At 36.4% G+C, this 15,955-nt stretch overlaps 1 protein-coding gene and 1 non-coding gene across 4 annotated transcripts in view; both read left to right on the forward strand.

Annotated features, from left to right (window-relative positions):
- The window catches only part of GPM6B (glycoprotein M6B), a 224,312-nt gene that overhangs the window by 21,640 nt on the left and 186,717 nt on the right, over nucleotides 1–15,955 (forward strand). The gene's annotated exons all lie outside the window — the stretch shown is intronic.
- On the forward strand, nucleotides 9,674–9,776 carry LOC140509303 (U6 spliceosomal RNA). The gene has a single exon (XR_011968635.1). It is a non-coding gene; the product is annotated as a U6 spliceosomal RNA (small nuclear RNA).

The raw sequence follows: 15,955 nt of genomic DNA on the forward strand, positions 1-15,955 counted from the left end.
TTTCTGATTTTTGTATCTTAGGTTTTCTTTTAGTTTTACACCTTTAAACTGAAAAGGTACCATTAGGTAGCTAATATTTACGAAGAAGGGAAACTTCTGTTTAACTGAGAGAAATTATTATTAATCAATGATTTGAGGAGTTTCTCCTTTTCCTAGTTCCCATTTCAAAGTTTAGTCTCTTGAAGGTCATTGAATTAACCCTCTTTAATCTTGGTCATACCCCACCCCACCTTACATGGAATTTAATGGCATTGTATTGGGTGGGGAATAAATTCTTTGATTAGATTTCTCAAGACTGGAGGTAATTTAGAAGTAAATTACATAATCAAAATTCATTAAAATAGGTCTTGCCCCTCATTGTAATATTCATTCTCTCTCATTACTTGTTAACCAGTTAGAATTGATTGCCAGCCTCTGGAACACCCATAAATCTTGAACCCATTGTCATGAGGGTCTTTTGGTATCTGAAATGCTAGTATTATTAATAAAATGACTAATTAACCAGAAATTATATCTTTTGAGTTCTTTAAACATCATACGAATATATTCCATGAATTGTTTTATGTGTGGTTCTTCTGGAGTGGTTGCTACCTTGATACTGACGTATAGGCAATTAACTGTAGAAGCACATTTTAAATATCGTTAATGAAGTTAAACTGCTTACCATGTTTTCAGTTTGGGCCTGTGGAATCAAAATCACTTCTCAATAATTATGAAATATCAAGTATTTCTAAGATTTAGTTGAAAACAAAAAATGTCATGCCATCTTCTCTCCTGATTTATGCCTTCATGCTATTAGTCTTATAAATTAGGTAATTTACATTTGTCTGTGTCTTGTGATGCTGATGGCATCCATAGTTATTCATGAATCGAATGATGCAACACCTTTTCCCTTCATCATATTGTAGTCTAGTGGAATTCCATGGGTGGCAAAGCATGGTTGTAATTGGAAATTCTATGAGTAGTACATCATGGCTATGTCTGGCATACCTTTTAAAGGCAACCTAGTATTATCAATTCAATTTAGCCAAAATCTGGGGAAAAAATGTTACTTTTAATAATATTCACCTTGCTGTTTGAAGGAAAGATTACAAGTGAGAATTCTAGTTAGTAATTACTCACCTTCATCACCCTTTAGCTTTGTCCTTTTTTGTATAAAATGGTGATTGGCTCTGTATATTATTTCAGAAAGTATTATACTTATATTTGAAAATAGATGTATAGGGTGCCAAGAATTACCTTTTTAAAATTTTATTTGTCTTCTTTATATAATCTAAATTGATTTGGTTGATGTGACTGCTATTTTTTCCATTTACACTACTATAGTCACTATGCATAGTTTTCTTGACTCTTCTTACTTCACTCTGCATCAGTTCCTATAAGTCTTTCCCTGCTTCTCTTTCTTCATCATATTCATCATTTCTTACAGCAAGCCAGTCAAATGCCCAGCCCTCACTGGTCAATCCTTTTTCGCTACCTAGTACATATTGAAAATAAACTTTTCGCTTTCTGACTGATGAAAGGTCTGCCTTCTCACAAATTTTTCATAATAGAAAGGAAGCAGATGTTGGGAGCTTTTAAAAGATCTCTTGGCATTTCAACTCCTTTCATTTACTTTGTAGAAAAAAGGCACATTTAAAAAGCTTAGTCATGAGCAAATTTGGAAGTAAGATTCATATTCTCATCAATAATTCAAAGTTGACTATACTATTCTCACTCTGAAATTGTTAGTCACTTGCAACATAGAAAAAAATAATACTTCATTTGTCTGGAGTTGTTGAGGAATGAACTGTCCCATGGAAGTAAAATTTCTCAGTGACTGATAATCATTTCCTTAAACACCCAAACTTTTTGTTGTTATTTTTAAGAGAAATATTTTAAATGTATTTGTGCCTGCTTTGATTGGCATGCTGAACCTAAATTAAATATTTTGTTGATGAAAAAGATACCATTAACACTATGTATTGCCTTGTTCTTTAACTTTGATCCCTAAAGGAGTTATTTTGTAGGAAGGCTTTTTCATTAACCAGGTATTTTTGGCAGTGGTGGTGGCAGAGAATTTAAACCAGAAGAGATCTTAGGTCTTCTGTTGCTTGTTTCTGCTGTCATCTGTTACTCTTTGCTATTCTTCATATCTTTCTACTTCTAATTTACAGTTTAATTTCACATATAGTTGTGTAGGTGAGATCTGAGAACGACTTCAGAAACAAAATGCATGAACTTTGTGATAACTATTGACCACTTAAAGACTTTTTTGTTTTCTTAACTTCACAGTGAATTGGTTCTGGGCTACCTGAAGGTTTTGGAAGTTAAACTCTGGACATTACTGTTTATGTAGATACATTTGTTTGTGTATCATATGATGATCCTAAATTTAGTCAGACCTGGGTTCAAATTCCAACTTTGCTTACTACTAGTGTGATCTTGGATAATTCATTTAAACTTTCTGGGTCTCAGTTTCCTTATTTGTAAATAACAAAATGGCTTCATGGCCTCTGAGGTAACATAAATCACAGGATCCAGAGTTGGAAGGGGACCCAGAAATCATTCAGTTTCTCCCCATCATTTGATTTTGCTGCCACACGTTTTTCCCCACTGTAGCCAATCCTTCATACAGCTGCTACTGTGATCTGCATAAAGTGCAGATCTGATCATGTCACTCTCCAATTAAATTTGGTTATTCCTTCTTCACTTTAGAATCAAATATAAACTCTGGCTTTTTTACCCCCCACAACTTACCCCAACCCATCTTTCCAGCCTTCTTATGTCTGTGTAATTAAATCATACTTTCAAGGCTGTCTATTCCATCCCAATCACCAAACTAAGATTCAGAGCATTTCCATGAATTGTTCAAGGTTACACAGATACTGAAGGGTCAGTGCAAGGATCTGAACTCAGGTCCTTTGATTCTAGGGTCAGTGCTCTTTTTATTGTAACCTGATATCAAAGAAATTGTGAAGATAGATCCAAAGCACTAACATCTAGATGTTTACAGTAGTCTTTGGACTTTGGCCAATGTAATGGTCATTATAGCTCCATGTTTAAAACTTGGAAAAGACATGAATTCTTAATTGAGGGCTTGCCAGTTTTTCAGTTCTGAAAGTAAGCTGTGTTTGAATTACTCTTTTATCCATTCCCCCTCTGTGAATATCTTTCTTTGACTGAACTTACTTGATACTCCTCTTTTGGTATTTTTCCTGTTGAATTAAACAAGTTTTCCTGTTAACTGAGAAATGAAAAAGAAATTCATTTCAAAGCCATAAGAGTGATTCATTTGAAATCTCCATTGGTGATTGATTACGTGCTCCATCTCATTTACCTTAAAACCTTGCTTCTACTACTTCTCTCAACCTATCTTTCCTTCCCTTTCCAAACATAAGGTTTTGTTGTGGTTATGTTTGTCTTTCATTTTTGAAGAGGACCATGACATCAGGGAGATGACGACATGACTTGTACTTGACTTTGTTTTGAGTGAGGGAGGGCTGTGCAGGTCACCAGCCTCACTTCTCCTCCAGAACCATATGAATCCAGTGACCAAATATTCATCAGGATGATTGGAGACATCCCAGGATGCAGTGGGAGACCTTGACCTTTTTCAGCTAAGGTCTATTCAGGTGCTCACTTAGAGATGACGCCCATTCAATAAATAGGCCTTTTCATGAAGTAATCAGGGAATGGCCCCTTTAATGAGCAAAAGAAAAAATTATAAGTAAAGCAAGCTGGGAGGGAAAGAGCAACAATTACTACTGATAATCACTCTTAAGCCAGGAAGGTCCAGAAAACAGCCATTAAGTGGAGTTTGAGCAGGGAACTATTGTTGTCCAATCTATGGGCTTCAGAAACTTATAAATAAATGCTAATTGAATTGAATTGAATCATCCTTTCATTGAACTTTGGCCAAAGAAGCTAAAAAAAAATGCCATTCCTTGTAAAGAAGGGAAGTAGGACTGACTTAGAAGATACATTGTAGTAACAGATATATTTAAATGAATGAGAACAAGCTTGGGAATATTGAATGCAGAGATGGCTTTCTACAAAAATCATACCACTTTCTATTCTGAGAGCTCTTTGTTTTCCACAGAACTCAGTGTACTTCTTAAGGAACAAAGCGATGTGGCCCAGAGGGGAAGGGTAACAGACACTGCCTTGTGCGCTGATAATGCAAGTCTAACCCTTTACTATTATATTCTCCCCACCTGAGAAGGGATCATCAGCTTCCCCGGCTAGTCCATCACTTTGTTTTTATATACAAAATAAATACAAGATAATTGGAGGAAGGAGAGCACTGACATGGGGGAATCAGATAGTAGATGGCATCTGAGCTGAGCTGTGAAGGAAACAAGGGATTTTAAGAAGCAGAGGTGAGGAGGAAGTGCAGTCTAAACACAGGAAATGACTATAAAGATAAAGAGATGGGACCTGGAGTACCATGTGGGAATGATGGAAGGGAAATAATATAAAATGAATTAGGAAAGATAGGTTAGGAACAGGTTGTCTAGGACTAAAATTAAGAGCCAAAAAGAGGAGTATATATTCACCCTTAGAGGTAACAGGAAGTCAGTGCCATTTATTGAGTAGGGAAGTGACCTGTGATTTAGGAAAATCACTTGGATAAATTTATAGATGATGAACTGAAATGAAGAGAGTCTTGGGGCAGCAAAGACCAATTAAAAAGGTATTGTAGTAGTTCAGATGAAAGTTGGTGTGGACCTGAATTCACAGTTTGGCTCAGTTAGTTAAGAAAAGGGAGCCAATGCAAGAGATGTTGAGAAAGCAGAAATGACAAGGTTTGGTAGCTTGACTGGATAAGTGGGATAGGCGAAAATGAGTAGAGGGTGATACTGAGGTTGTAAAATGGTGTGACCAGTGGAATTGCAATGCCTTCGACAGAAATAAGGACATTCAGAAGAAGTGTAGGTATGTTCAGGAGGGCAAGATGATGAATTTTGTTTTGGATATGTTGACTTTGAGGTTGTACAGGCCCTCCAGTTTGAATTGTCTGCTAGATGGCTGAAGATTTACAAAGAAAATAGAGCTCAGAAGAGAGACTAGGACTAAAGGAAAGATCTAGAATCCATATGCATAGAGACAATAATTAAAACTATGGAAGCTGATGAAGTCCCCAAGTGAAAGATTATGAGATTAAGTGACCAGGAAACAGCCTTTGGTTATATCATATCCATATTTAGGGGGAATGATATGGGTGATGAACAGTAAAGGAGACTAAAGAGTGTTTAAATAGGAAGGAGGTGAACAGAGGGAGAACCCTGCTACAAAACCCCAGAGAGAAGAGATTGTCCAGGAAGAGAACATCAGCAATGTCATATGTGAAGAAAGATTGAGAAGAATAAAGACTTTTGTTGTTCAGTTATTTTTAGTCGTGTCTAACTCTTCATGACCCATTTGACAAAGATATTGGAGTGGTTTGCCATTTCTTTCTCCAGCCCATTTTGGTTCTGATTGTTGACCTTCATTCTTGAAGAGGACCAAAAGGACATCATTATGTGGGAGTCAGTGTACGATGTGTCTTGACTGTGGCTGCTCAGATCTATTGGAGCTTAGAATGCTCTACATCAGGTAGGGCACAAATAGTCCACATGAGCATTTGGAGTGAAGATATCTCTAAATTTATGCATCTAACATTTCTTTTTAGCTACTGCAATTCTGCTTTGCTCATAAAACATAGCAATTTCTTTGATGCAGGCATGCCATGCAATATCGTCCTTTGCCAGCATCTCCTATGTCATGCAATCAATTCTAGCTCATTTTACAGAATAGGCAATTGAGCAAACAGGGTTAAGTAACTTGCCCAGGGTCATACAACTAGTGTCTGAGGCCAGATATGAACTTAGAAAATGAGTCTTCCTGACACCAGGCCTGGCACTCTATCTACTGCAACATGCCCATATAACAATTAGGTAAAAAGCACCATGATTGGCACCTAGAACACAGTTTCAGTTGAGCAATGGGTTCACAAATCAGACTGCAAAGGGTTGAGAATGAGTTGAGAAGAGAATAACTGGAGGCAATGGACATGGATGACTTTATCTTGGACTGTGGCCTAAGAAGGAAAGGGGAGAAGAGAACGAGAGCTTCAGGGTATGTTAGATTCTAGTGAGTTTTGGTGAGGATGGTAAGGCTTGAACACGGCTCTTAGAAGTCATGAAAGACAAGAAACTATTGAAGATAGGAAAGAGAAGGGACAATTGTGGAAAATGATCTGCTAGAGAGTTGGAAGGGGATAAGAATGAGTACATGGAGAAGGTTTGGCTTTGGGAAAGAACAAGGTCACTTCCTCATCAGACACTGCGGGGGGAAAAAAGAGAAGAGAATGAGGGATGATGTCAAGAGATTTTAAGATGGAGAAGAGAGTGAGTCTATAGCAACTCCAATATGGCGGTGTCAAGGCCCAAAAAGATACTGACTGGCTGTGGTATTGTGCTGAATCTAATAAGATAAAATTCAATAAGCATAAATTTTAAAAATCTTTGACTTAGTTACCTATTACTATTAGTTCCACCCTTTGTCACCAAACTAAACAAATCTAAGCCATATCATAACTCTCCCTTAAAGTCAACTATCGTGTTCCCCCAACACACACACATACACATACACATACACACACACACACACACACACACACACACACACACTCTTTTTCAGATCGAACAGTTACTAGCTTTTAGATATATGAGATAAAGATCCCAGAACTATTGCTAGATCCCTAGTAGTTAAGGCCTCATACTACATCAATGGTTAAGACTTTTCCTCTTTCCCCATTCTCCTTTCCTTTTCCCTTTTCTTTGCTTCAAATGTAGTTTCCTTTGTTAAATCCCTCCTTAGAATCAGAATAATTACATTGGAAAGATTCTTAGAAAAGTTGTCAAGTACGATACAGAACCAATGTACAAATCTCTACAGAGTTTCAACCAAATGACCATCTTGTTTGTGCTTGAAAACTTCCAATGATGGGGGAAACTCATGACCTTTTAGGTATCCTATTTCACTTTTGGAGAAAATTAATTGTTACCAATCAGTCAACAAACATTTATTAAGCACTTACTGTATACCAAGCACTTTGCTAAACACTGGGACATATAAAAGAAGCAAAAAATGGTCTCAAAAATAAAAAAGATAGTCTCTACTCTCAAGGAGCTCACACCTTTAATGGGGGAGACAACCTGCAAAGAACTATGTACAAACAAATTGGAGATAATATCAGAGGGAAGGCACTACGCTTTAGGAGGACTGGGAAGGACTTCTTACCTAAGGGGAGACTTTAGCTGGGACTTGAAGCAAGCCAGGTAAGCCAACAAGAGATGAGGGAGAAAGTTCCAGATATGGGAGAGGGCCAGTGATAATGCCCAGAATGAGAGATGGTGTACCATGTGTGAGGAACAGCAGTGCTACTACCACTGCATCACAGGGTGCATGGGGTGGAAGGAAGTGGGGAGAAGGAAAGACTAAGATGTAAGGAGACTGGAAAAGTAGGAAGGAATCTGGGTATGAGGGGCTCTTCCCTTTGTGTAGTGAATGGAAATTTTCCTCCTAATACCAGCCAATAACTTTTCTCAGGTTGTTGTCCTGTCCTTACCTGATAATAATTCAACTTGGCTATAGCTTCATCTCTAGTGCTTCACCATCAACCACAGCACCTCTCAGATGAAGTTTCTGGAAATTAAGAAATTAATAGTTAAATACTAAAAATAGCCATCCCTTAACATTTGGGTGTTAGGGGTATAGAACCTCCATTAATGTGAAAAACCACAAATAACTCTAAACCTCACCCCAAACTTTTATTTTTAATAATTTCGATCATATATATTTAACACACAGAGCAAATAAAACAACATGCTGCATGCATTCAAAAAAGTTACAGCTTCTCTGCAAGAGAGATTAGTATCTTGTGCATTATGGAGAGACTTGGTAGTCACTGGTGTAGCTGCAGTAACTGCTTCATGGATTTCCCTCTATTAAAAGCCAAGATGCTACACTCACTGAAGGAGAAAATCACATGACTGAGTCTAGATGGTAGAGAGACAGAACCAAAATCAAGAATGTAAAACCCATGAATGTTGAGGAATTTGTTGTTGATGACAGTGGTTGATATCTAGCACTAAAAGAAACTCTGTAAGGTAGGGTAACAAAGTCATATCCTTATTTACAGATGAGGAACCTGAGGCATAGAAGCCAAATGATTCATCCATGGTCATACAGTGAGTGTCAGAGACAAGGATTGGATCCATTTCTTCTGAGTATAAATCTAACATTTACCCCACCATAATATACTATTCTTGTAACGATGGTAGAGTTTCAAGTAAAGAAAGCCATTGCTAAATACAGCAACATAAGTTTTCAAAATGGTCAAGTATTCCCCATTCTATGATCAAATTTAAATTCAAGGAAGGCAGAGTACGTGGGAGCTGACAAAAGGCCTGCCACCACATTTGTGGTGCAGAAGGAACCAAAAGAAATAATTGGTTGTGTTTTGAATTCTGTCAAAAGGGCTCTGACAGCAGTGAAAATGATTTTCTAGAGGATGAGAATGTCATTTGGAAGAAGACTGCTTCAGACTTGGAGTCAGTAATTAGTTTTACAGAAAGCATGTTATATTGCCTGAAAGTCAGGCACATTAGCTTTATAAGAGTGGCAAAAAAGAAACAGAAAAGAAGAAGCTATCAGATTTTTCAAGGAGTCAGTTCTCGGGTAACTCCACAGGTCAGTCAGTACATTTTCATCCTCATGACCCATGCCATCCCTGTCACAACCAGGGGTAGTATCAGAGGACAATGATGCACATTGGTATTCAGAAAGAAAACCTTGAGCCATAAAGAACAAAGTCAGTTATCTCTAGCATATTACCTTTTATTCATTTCTTCAGTGAACATTTATTAAAAGTCTACCATGTGCCAGGCACTGTACTAAGCACTGGGGCCACAAAAAAAGACAAAAGACAATCCCTGCCCTCAAGGAGTTCACAATCTAATGAGGGGACAACATGGAAACAAATGTATACAAAGCAAGATTTTGTGTGTGTGTGTGTGTGTGTGTGTGTGTGTGTGTACACATACATATATATTTTATATACATACTAAAATATATATTATATATATGCACACACACACACATACAATAAAACAAGAAATAATTAGAAGAGGGAAAGCGCTGGAATTCCTATAGAAGGTAGGATTTTACTTGGGCCTTAAGCCAGGGAGACTCATTAGTAAAGACTTCAAACAATGTTTAAATACTTTGAAGAGATTTCCAAAAAAATAGTTTTTAAAAGTTTATGCATAAAAGTCACCTAGAGCATTCATTTTCCTGCAGAATATTGAATTGCCTAATGATTGTAGATCATATTGTCATTTGACAAGCATATATTAAGCATGCTTATGTGCTTATGTCAACTGACAATATGATCTTTGACATGACAATATGTGCATGGCACCATACTAAATGCTGTGAATACAAGGAAAGGCAAAATACAGTCCCTTTTGTCCAAGGAGCTCACAGTTTAATGGGAAAGACAGCATGCGAGCAACTATGTTCCATCATGCAAATAGTACTTCTTAATTGGTAATACATAGTATGACTTGGCCAGAAGCTTTTGGTCATTGCAGGTCATTACAGAATTCACTGCTCCTGAAAGCATTTTCAAAAGAATAACTCTCATTTGCTTTGGCAGCACATATACTGAAATTGGAATGATACAGAGAAGATTACCATGGCCCCTGCACAAGAATGACATGAAAATTCATAAAGCATTCCATATTTTTCCTTTGTCCTCCCTAAATCAACTTCTCTTCAAGTTAAACACCAATCTGTCTCCTCTGTTTTTCCCCTTTCTGATTAGATTTCTCTCATCCGTGTCTTTTTTTTTCCTGTCTTATTTTCTCTCTCTAGTCTTCTTATACTTGTCCCCATACTGTGAGGTTCTGGGGGTGGGAAGGAAGGCTAGAGAAAAAAAAGAATAATTCCAAAAATTATTTGAACAAAACATGGTCACTGGAGTGAATGTAGAACCTCTCAAGATGACCACTTTTGACTGGTTGATTCATTGAAACAATTTCATTTCTTTCTGATCAAAGCATGACTAAAGAGTAAGAATTTCCTTAACTAAGGTTTGCACCATAACTGTGGTTATCTTGTGTTTCTGGCATTCGGGAACATCACAGGAACATGCCTCCCCCACAAGCAGTGTCCCTGGTAACATTACAAATGTTATACTTGCTCTTTATCAGGGCTGAGCATTTTCTTTTTTAAAGCCGTGAAATTTGTATTGGCAGAAAGGAGACATGTTTCAAGTTAGAGTTCAAAAGCTTTTTGAAATATACATTCTATAAAATTCTCTAAAAAAAAACTGTAAACAGTTAAACCAGAATAAATTTCAGAATATACTGAAATATCTGTGCCTTTAGAGTTCACTTACCTATCCCTTCTCAAAAATATAACAATACAAGTTGGGAAAATTAGCATTTCACATTGCAACATTCTGTTTAACTTTCAGTCTCTTTTCAGCAATAAAAATGATCAGTCAATTTTCAGTCAATAAGCTTTAAACTTAACCTAAGGGAGCCCTTAATAACTAATAACCCAATAACTGAGGTTTTAGGAGCATAGAAGTAGTTTGGTTGATATGTTACAAAAGGCAAAACTGAAAACTGAGATGGAATTCTATTCCACACTCTATCATGATCTAAACTAAATCAAAGCATGGCTTATATCATGGTTTTCTTTAAAATGTTAAAATACCTTTTCTAACCCAAAATATTTTATTTTGGGTATTGAGTATCTTGGGCATTGCCTGCTCATACTTTTCAGACATAGACAGATTTAATAGAACTTCAGGTTTTTTAAGTAGTATGTTGTACTGTGATTTTGATTCATATACCAATAGGCACTGTACAAGACGTAAGAGAAAGCAATATCTGTTATTATTTTCCTAGAATAGGATAACACTAAGTGAATCTTGCTCAAAAGTGAAGAGATGGCCATAAATGATAATAAAACCATCAGTAAGCTCTACATACCCTTTGAGCCAGCAATACCACTACAAGGTATATCCTCCTAGGGCAGTAAAAAAACAGAGGGGAAAAATCTCTTATATACCAGAATATTCATGGGTGCACTTTTTGTAGTAGCCAAGCATGGTTAACAGCTGAATAAATTGTGGCATATAAATGTAATGGAATTTATTGTGCTGTAAGAAATGACAAATGGAAGGCATTCAGAAAAAACTTCAGAAGACTTGTGTGAATGGATGCAAAGTAAATAGAAAAAGGACAAAAATTATCCAATGACCATAATATATTTTTATATTGTGTTAATGGAAAACAGCAGTGTCAATGCATGATCAATTGTGACTTCAGAGGACTTCCTTTTGACAGAGAGGGTGGTGAATTTTCAGACCTGACTAATGTGTTGATTTGTTTTGCTTCACTGTACTTTTTGTCCTAAAAGAGGATTCTATTATGCATGGATGAAGAATTATGGAGGTGACAGTGATTTTTTTTTTTAAAAAGCATGTATAAAACATTTGTTTAAAAGAGTTGGTGACAAACTCGAAAGAAGAAATAATATGTAGAGAGGGAATGAGAAGTTGCTTATTTAATGCTAGCTTTCACAGTGCCTTCATAAGAAAAATACACTTGCTATTTTATTTATAATTAAACCCAAACAGAATATTTTAAAATACAGAAATAAGTGATTAACCAAGGGTGTGATGAGTGCCAACAGTTGTTTCCTGTAAGAATGTGCCCATTTCATGTAAAAAAAAACCATGAAAATTCTTGTCCCAGATTAACCATGTGCCCAAATTACTTCTGTGCTCTTAAAACTTTAGTTATTAAGGACTCTTATTTTGAGTTTAAAGCTTATTTTAATTGACTGATCATTTTTATTGCTTAAATGAATATTTTCTTAATAGAAAATCCTTCTGTAAAATGGATGCCTTGAAAGCCTCTTATTTCCCCAATTCTTCATCTAATTTTGCAGTCTATAAATCTCACCTTAACAGCAAAACAGTGAGAGATGAAAATGACAGTGGGTCAGACAGCCCCAGAGGGCTCAAATCGGCTGTGTTCAGTCAGGCATTAGATGCTGTCTAACTGATGATTACTGTCATGCACAAAACAAAAACACAGTAGTTTCAAGTTTAAGCAGTGGCAACAATGAAAAATTTTGCTGGTTTAAAGTCACTTTGGTTTTTGAAATATTTAGAATTTGCCCTTAGGCAATGGAAAAGTTGGGGGGAACCTGCCAAAATATTAGAAATCATAAGATCATAGAAGAAGAGATGGAATAACCATTGTATACAATCCCCTCATTCAAATCGAAAAGACAAAATAATTTCTCAAGGGTCATAGTAAGGATCGGAAGTGAGATTTCAACTCATTTCTTCCTGCCAAAGTCCAACACCTTAGACGTTATGACACATTGCCTCTGAGGAAAACAGTTTAAATAAGTGTTTGGGTTATAATCCTAAATGCATTCCAAACTAAGAAAGATACTGATAATAAGCTATCTGGCCTATCTTGGCATTAGTTTCTGCATCTGTTAGGAAGGTAGCAGACCAAAGAAGGAAATCAGTTAGCTCACAGGTGATTTAAATGGTACTTTGTTTCTACTCAGTATTTTTCCTTACTCAGAGCTGGCTGAGTGGTTACTAATGAGCAAATTAATACCATGTCTTCCACTATCTCTTTAGAAAGAATGTCTTTAATCTGTACGTAGCCACTTGTCTTTAACTAATGTTTTCATTGACATCTCTCCATTCCATTAGTCATGTGTTCTAATTTATAGCTCTTATAATTTTAACAGGCAAATGGGTAACAGGATCATGGATCTCAAGGTTATGTCTGTCTCTGTAGTTTGTACTTGAGCAGAAGATCACAAAGATGGAGGAGAAAGGAATTTGTACTTTGAGAACCAGCTTTGGAAGTGATGCTGAGCAAAGAGAACTCGTTTTTAGAGGAGTATTTGTTCGGGAAAGTTTAAAAAAACTAACTATATCATCCATGATATATCCATTTGATGGATATAGCCATCCATTTGATGACATATATAATGGCTTTTTACAAAGTTATAATAAAAATATACATACTATCTTGCTGGTTTTTTCTTAGTTAAGATTATTTTCTAGTTAGAAAAAAATCCTAAACTTGTCAGAAGACCTTGATGCTGAAACTTCATAGTTGTGCCACCATTGTCAAATCACTTAACTTGTTTCCTCATCTGTAAATGGAATAATAATAGCTGCAGTCTTTTTTAAATACTGTTGTAAGGTCCAAATGATATCGCATGTAACCAGAAAGTAGCACAAGTTCCTTGTGAACAGGAGCTACTTAATTTTTTGTCTTTGAATACCTGGTGTCTGGCACATAATAAATCCTGTCTGATTAATAATTGTAGTTGTTCAGCCATGTCCAACTCTTCATGACCCCATTTGGGGTTTTCCTGACAAAGATCCTAGAGTGGTTTGCCATTTCCTTCTCCAGATCATTTTACAGATGAGGAAACTGAAGCAAATAGGATTAAGTGACTTGCCCAGGGTCACACCTCTGGTAAATGTCTGAGGCTTGATTTGAATTCAAAAAAGAGGAGTCTCCCTGACTGCAGGCCTGGCACTGTAGTCATTGTGCCACCTAGCCGCCCAATTAATAATAATAGCTAGCATTTATATGGTGCTTTAAAGTTTGCAAAGTGATTTACACTTATAATTATTTGTTTTCGTGCCTACTAATTTTGTTGTGGTCTGTGCTGGGGATCAAAAGACAAAAATGAAACAATTTCTGTCCTCAAAGAGCCTCCAGGGTATGAAGGAGACTGCATGTACATAAATGAATAAATACTACATAACTATAGACACGTGGTCAAGTTTGGGGGAGGAGCACATTTACTACCCACGGAAAGATACTAATACCCATGTACCCCGAAGGGGTCAAAGTTAAAGGGAAAGATTGATAGCAGCACTTTTTCTTATACCAAAGAACTTGAAATAAATTGGGTGTCTATGAAATGGGAAATAAATGAACATCATATTGGAATATTATTGCACTATACATTAAACAAAAAAATGATTCAGAGGAACCTGGGAAAACTTAAATGAACCGATGTAGAGTAGAATGAAAAGGACAGAAGACTAATTTATAGAATATTTACAATAATGCAAAGGAAAATAATTCTGAAAAACCTAAGAATGCTGATCATTGCAATGACCAATTATTACTTCAGAAGAACTATGACATTGCATGCTTCTCACTTCTTGGTAGAGAAGTGATAGATTGGAAGGGAGAATATATCTCATTAGAATGAGATACACTTTTTAGACAGGACCAATGTATAAATTTGTTCTCCTTAATTATACTTGTTATGAGGTAAGGTTTTTGATGGAGAGTTGTGGGGGGACAATAGATATGTAGTGACAAGAAAGAAAAGAACAGTTTAGAAGGGGACATAGACAAATATAACATTCTAATAAAGGGTTTATAATAGATCCATGGTTTCATATTCAATCATTTTCTTTTAGATTCTTTTGTATATGGAAATATTTGTTTCATAATTCAGTTTATACCAAAACAATTAAGTTCATAACAAAAAAGCAAAGGAAAAAATCAAGTAGAATGTAAGGGACTAAGTGGCTTGTTGTCTTCTGATTGAGGTGTGTGTTTTAATGTGTGAATTTCAGATCATTTTAGTTGAACTTGCTTATTTCTTGAGTTTGGCAGATACATCAGGTGTGATATTTTGAATGTACTTGTAAACAGTAATATTATCGAAGTAACCCTTCAGCTATCCTTTTTAATCAGTGAAATAATACAGCTATAGCTAGACTTCGACAATTCTGGGAGGCTTCCAAGTTTCAGCCAAATTTCTTGTAAGAAATGGCCCATAATATGGCATTTAAATCTCCAATTTCTTTGTGAACTATATGAATTTCATTTATATGTAAAGCTGGTAAGCAAAGTGGCTTAATTAGATTCTTCTTTGTTACAAAAATCTGTCTCCTTTAATGGCTGTGGTTAATACCCACTAGAATGGATGACTAAAGGGAGATAAATTTCAGCTCTGTCACTGTATAGAAACATTATTTTAACCATTCCTTTCCTCTTTTGAGGACTCTACCTCCCCTTCTGTCTTCTGACACTGTCACCATTCTCATATAGGCTTCTCTTCTGCAATATCATAAAAGCCTATGGTCCATCTCACCCAACTCCAGTTCATCCTCTTCTCAGCTGTTAAAAAATATCTTCCCAACAAAATGCAGATCTGGCCATGTCACCCTCTTATTTAATAAACCGTTGTGGTTTCCTCTTACCTCCACGGTCAAATATGAAATCCTATGGCATTCAAACCCCTTCACAGCTTAGTTCCTGCTACCTTTCCTGTCTTCCTAGACCTTCTCTTCACCATGCATTCTGCAATCCAGTGACACTGACCTCTTTGCTATTCCCAAAAGACACTCTTATCTCCAGGTAGAGTATTCTCACTGGCTTTTCCATGTCTGGAATACTCAATTTCCTCATTTCTGCCTCTTGGTTTCTTTCAAATCCCTGCTAAATCTTATCTTCTATGAGATGATGGTATTCCCTTCCTTCTGTTGATTACCTCCAATTTAACCTCCAGAGATTTTGTTTGTACATAGTTTTCAGATCTTCCCCCATTAGACTATGCATGAACTCTTTAATTAAAGAAACATTGGCTTACTCAAAGTCATGGAAAAAAATCTTAGGCATTCCTCTAAATATACCATGACGTATCCTATAATTCTTATACCTACTCTGCTATGTTAGTTAGACAGACTAGTGGGCTATTTGGAGTTTCAATCTCCCTGAGGACTACTCACCTTTACTCTGTTCCACTGTTACAGGTCAAACCAAAATCAAGGACAGAAAAGGTAGGCAATGAAGGTCTCTAGAGCATGGCCACAATACCCTTAGTGGGACCATCATCAGTC

The sequence above is a fragment of the Notamacropus eugenii genome, chromosome 5 (genome assembly GCF_028372415.1).
Source record: "Notamacropus eugenii isolate mMacEug1 chromosome 5, mMacEug1.pri_v2, whole genome shotgun sequence".
Lineage (NCBI taxonomy): Eukaryota > Metazoa > Chordata > Mammalia > Diprotodontia > Macropodidae > Notamacropus > Notamacropus eugenii.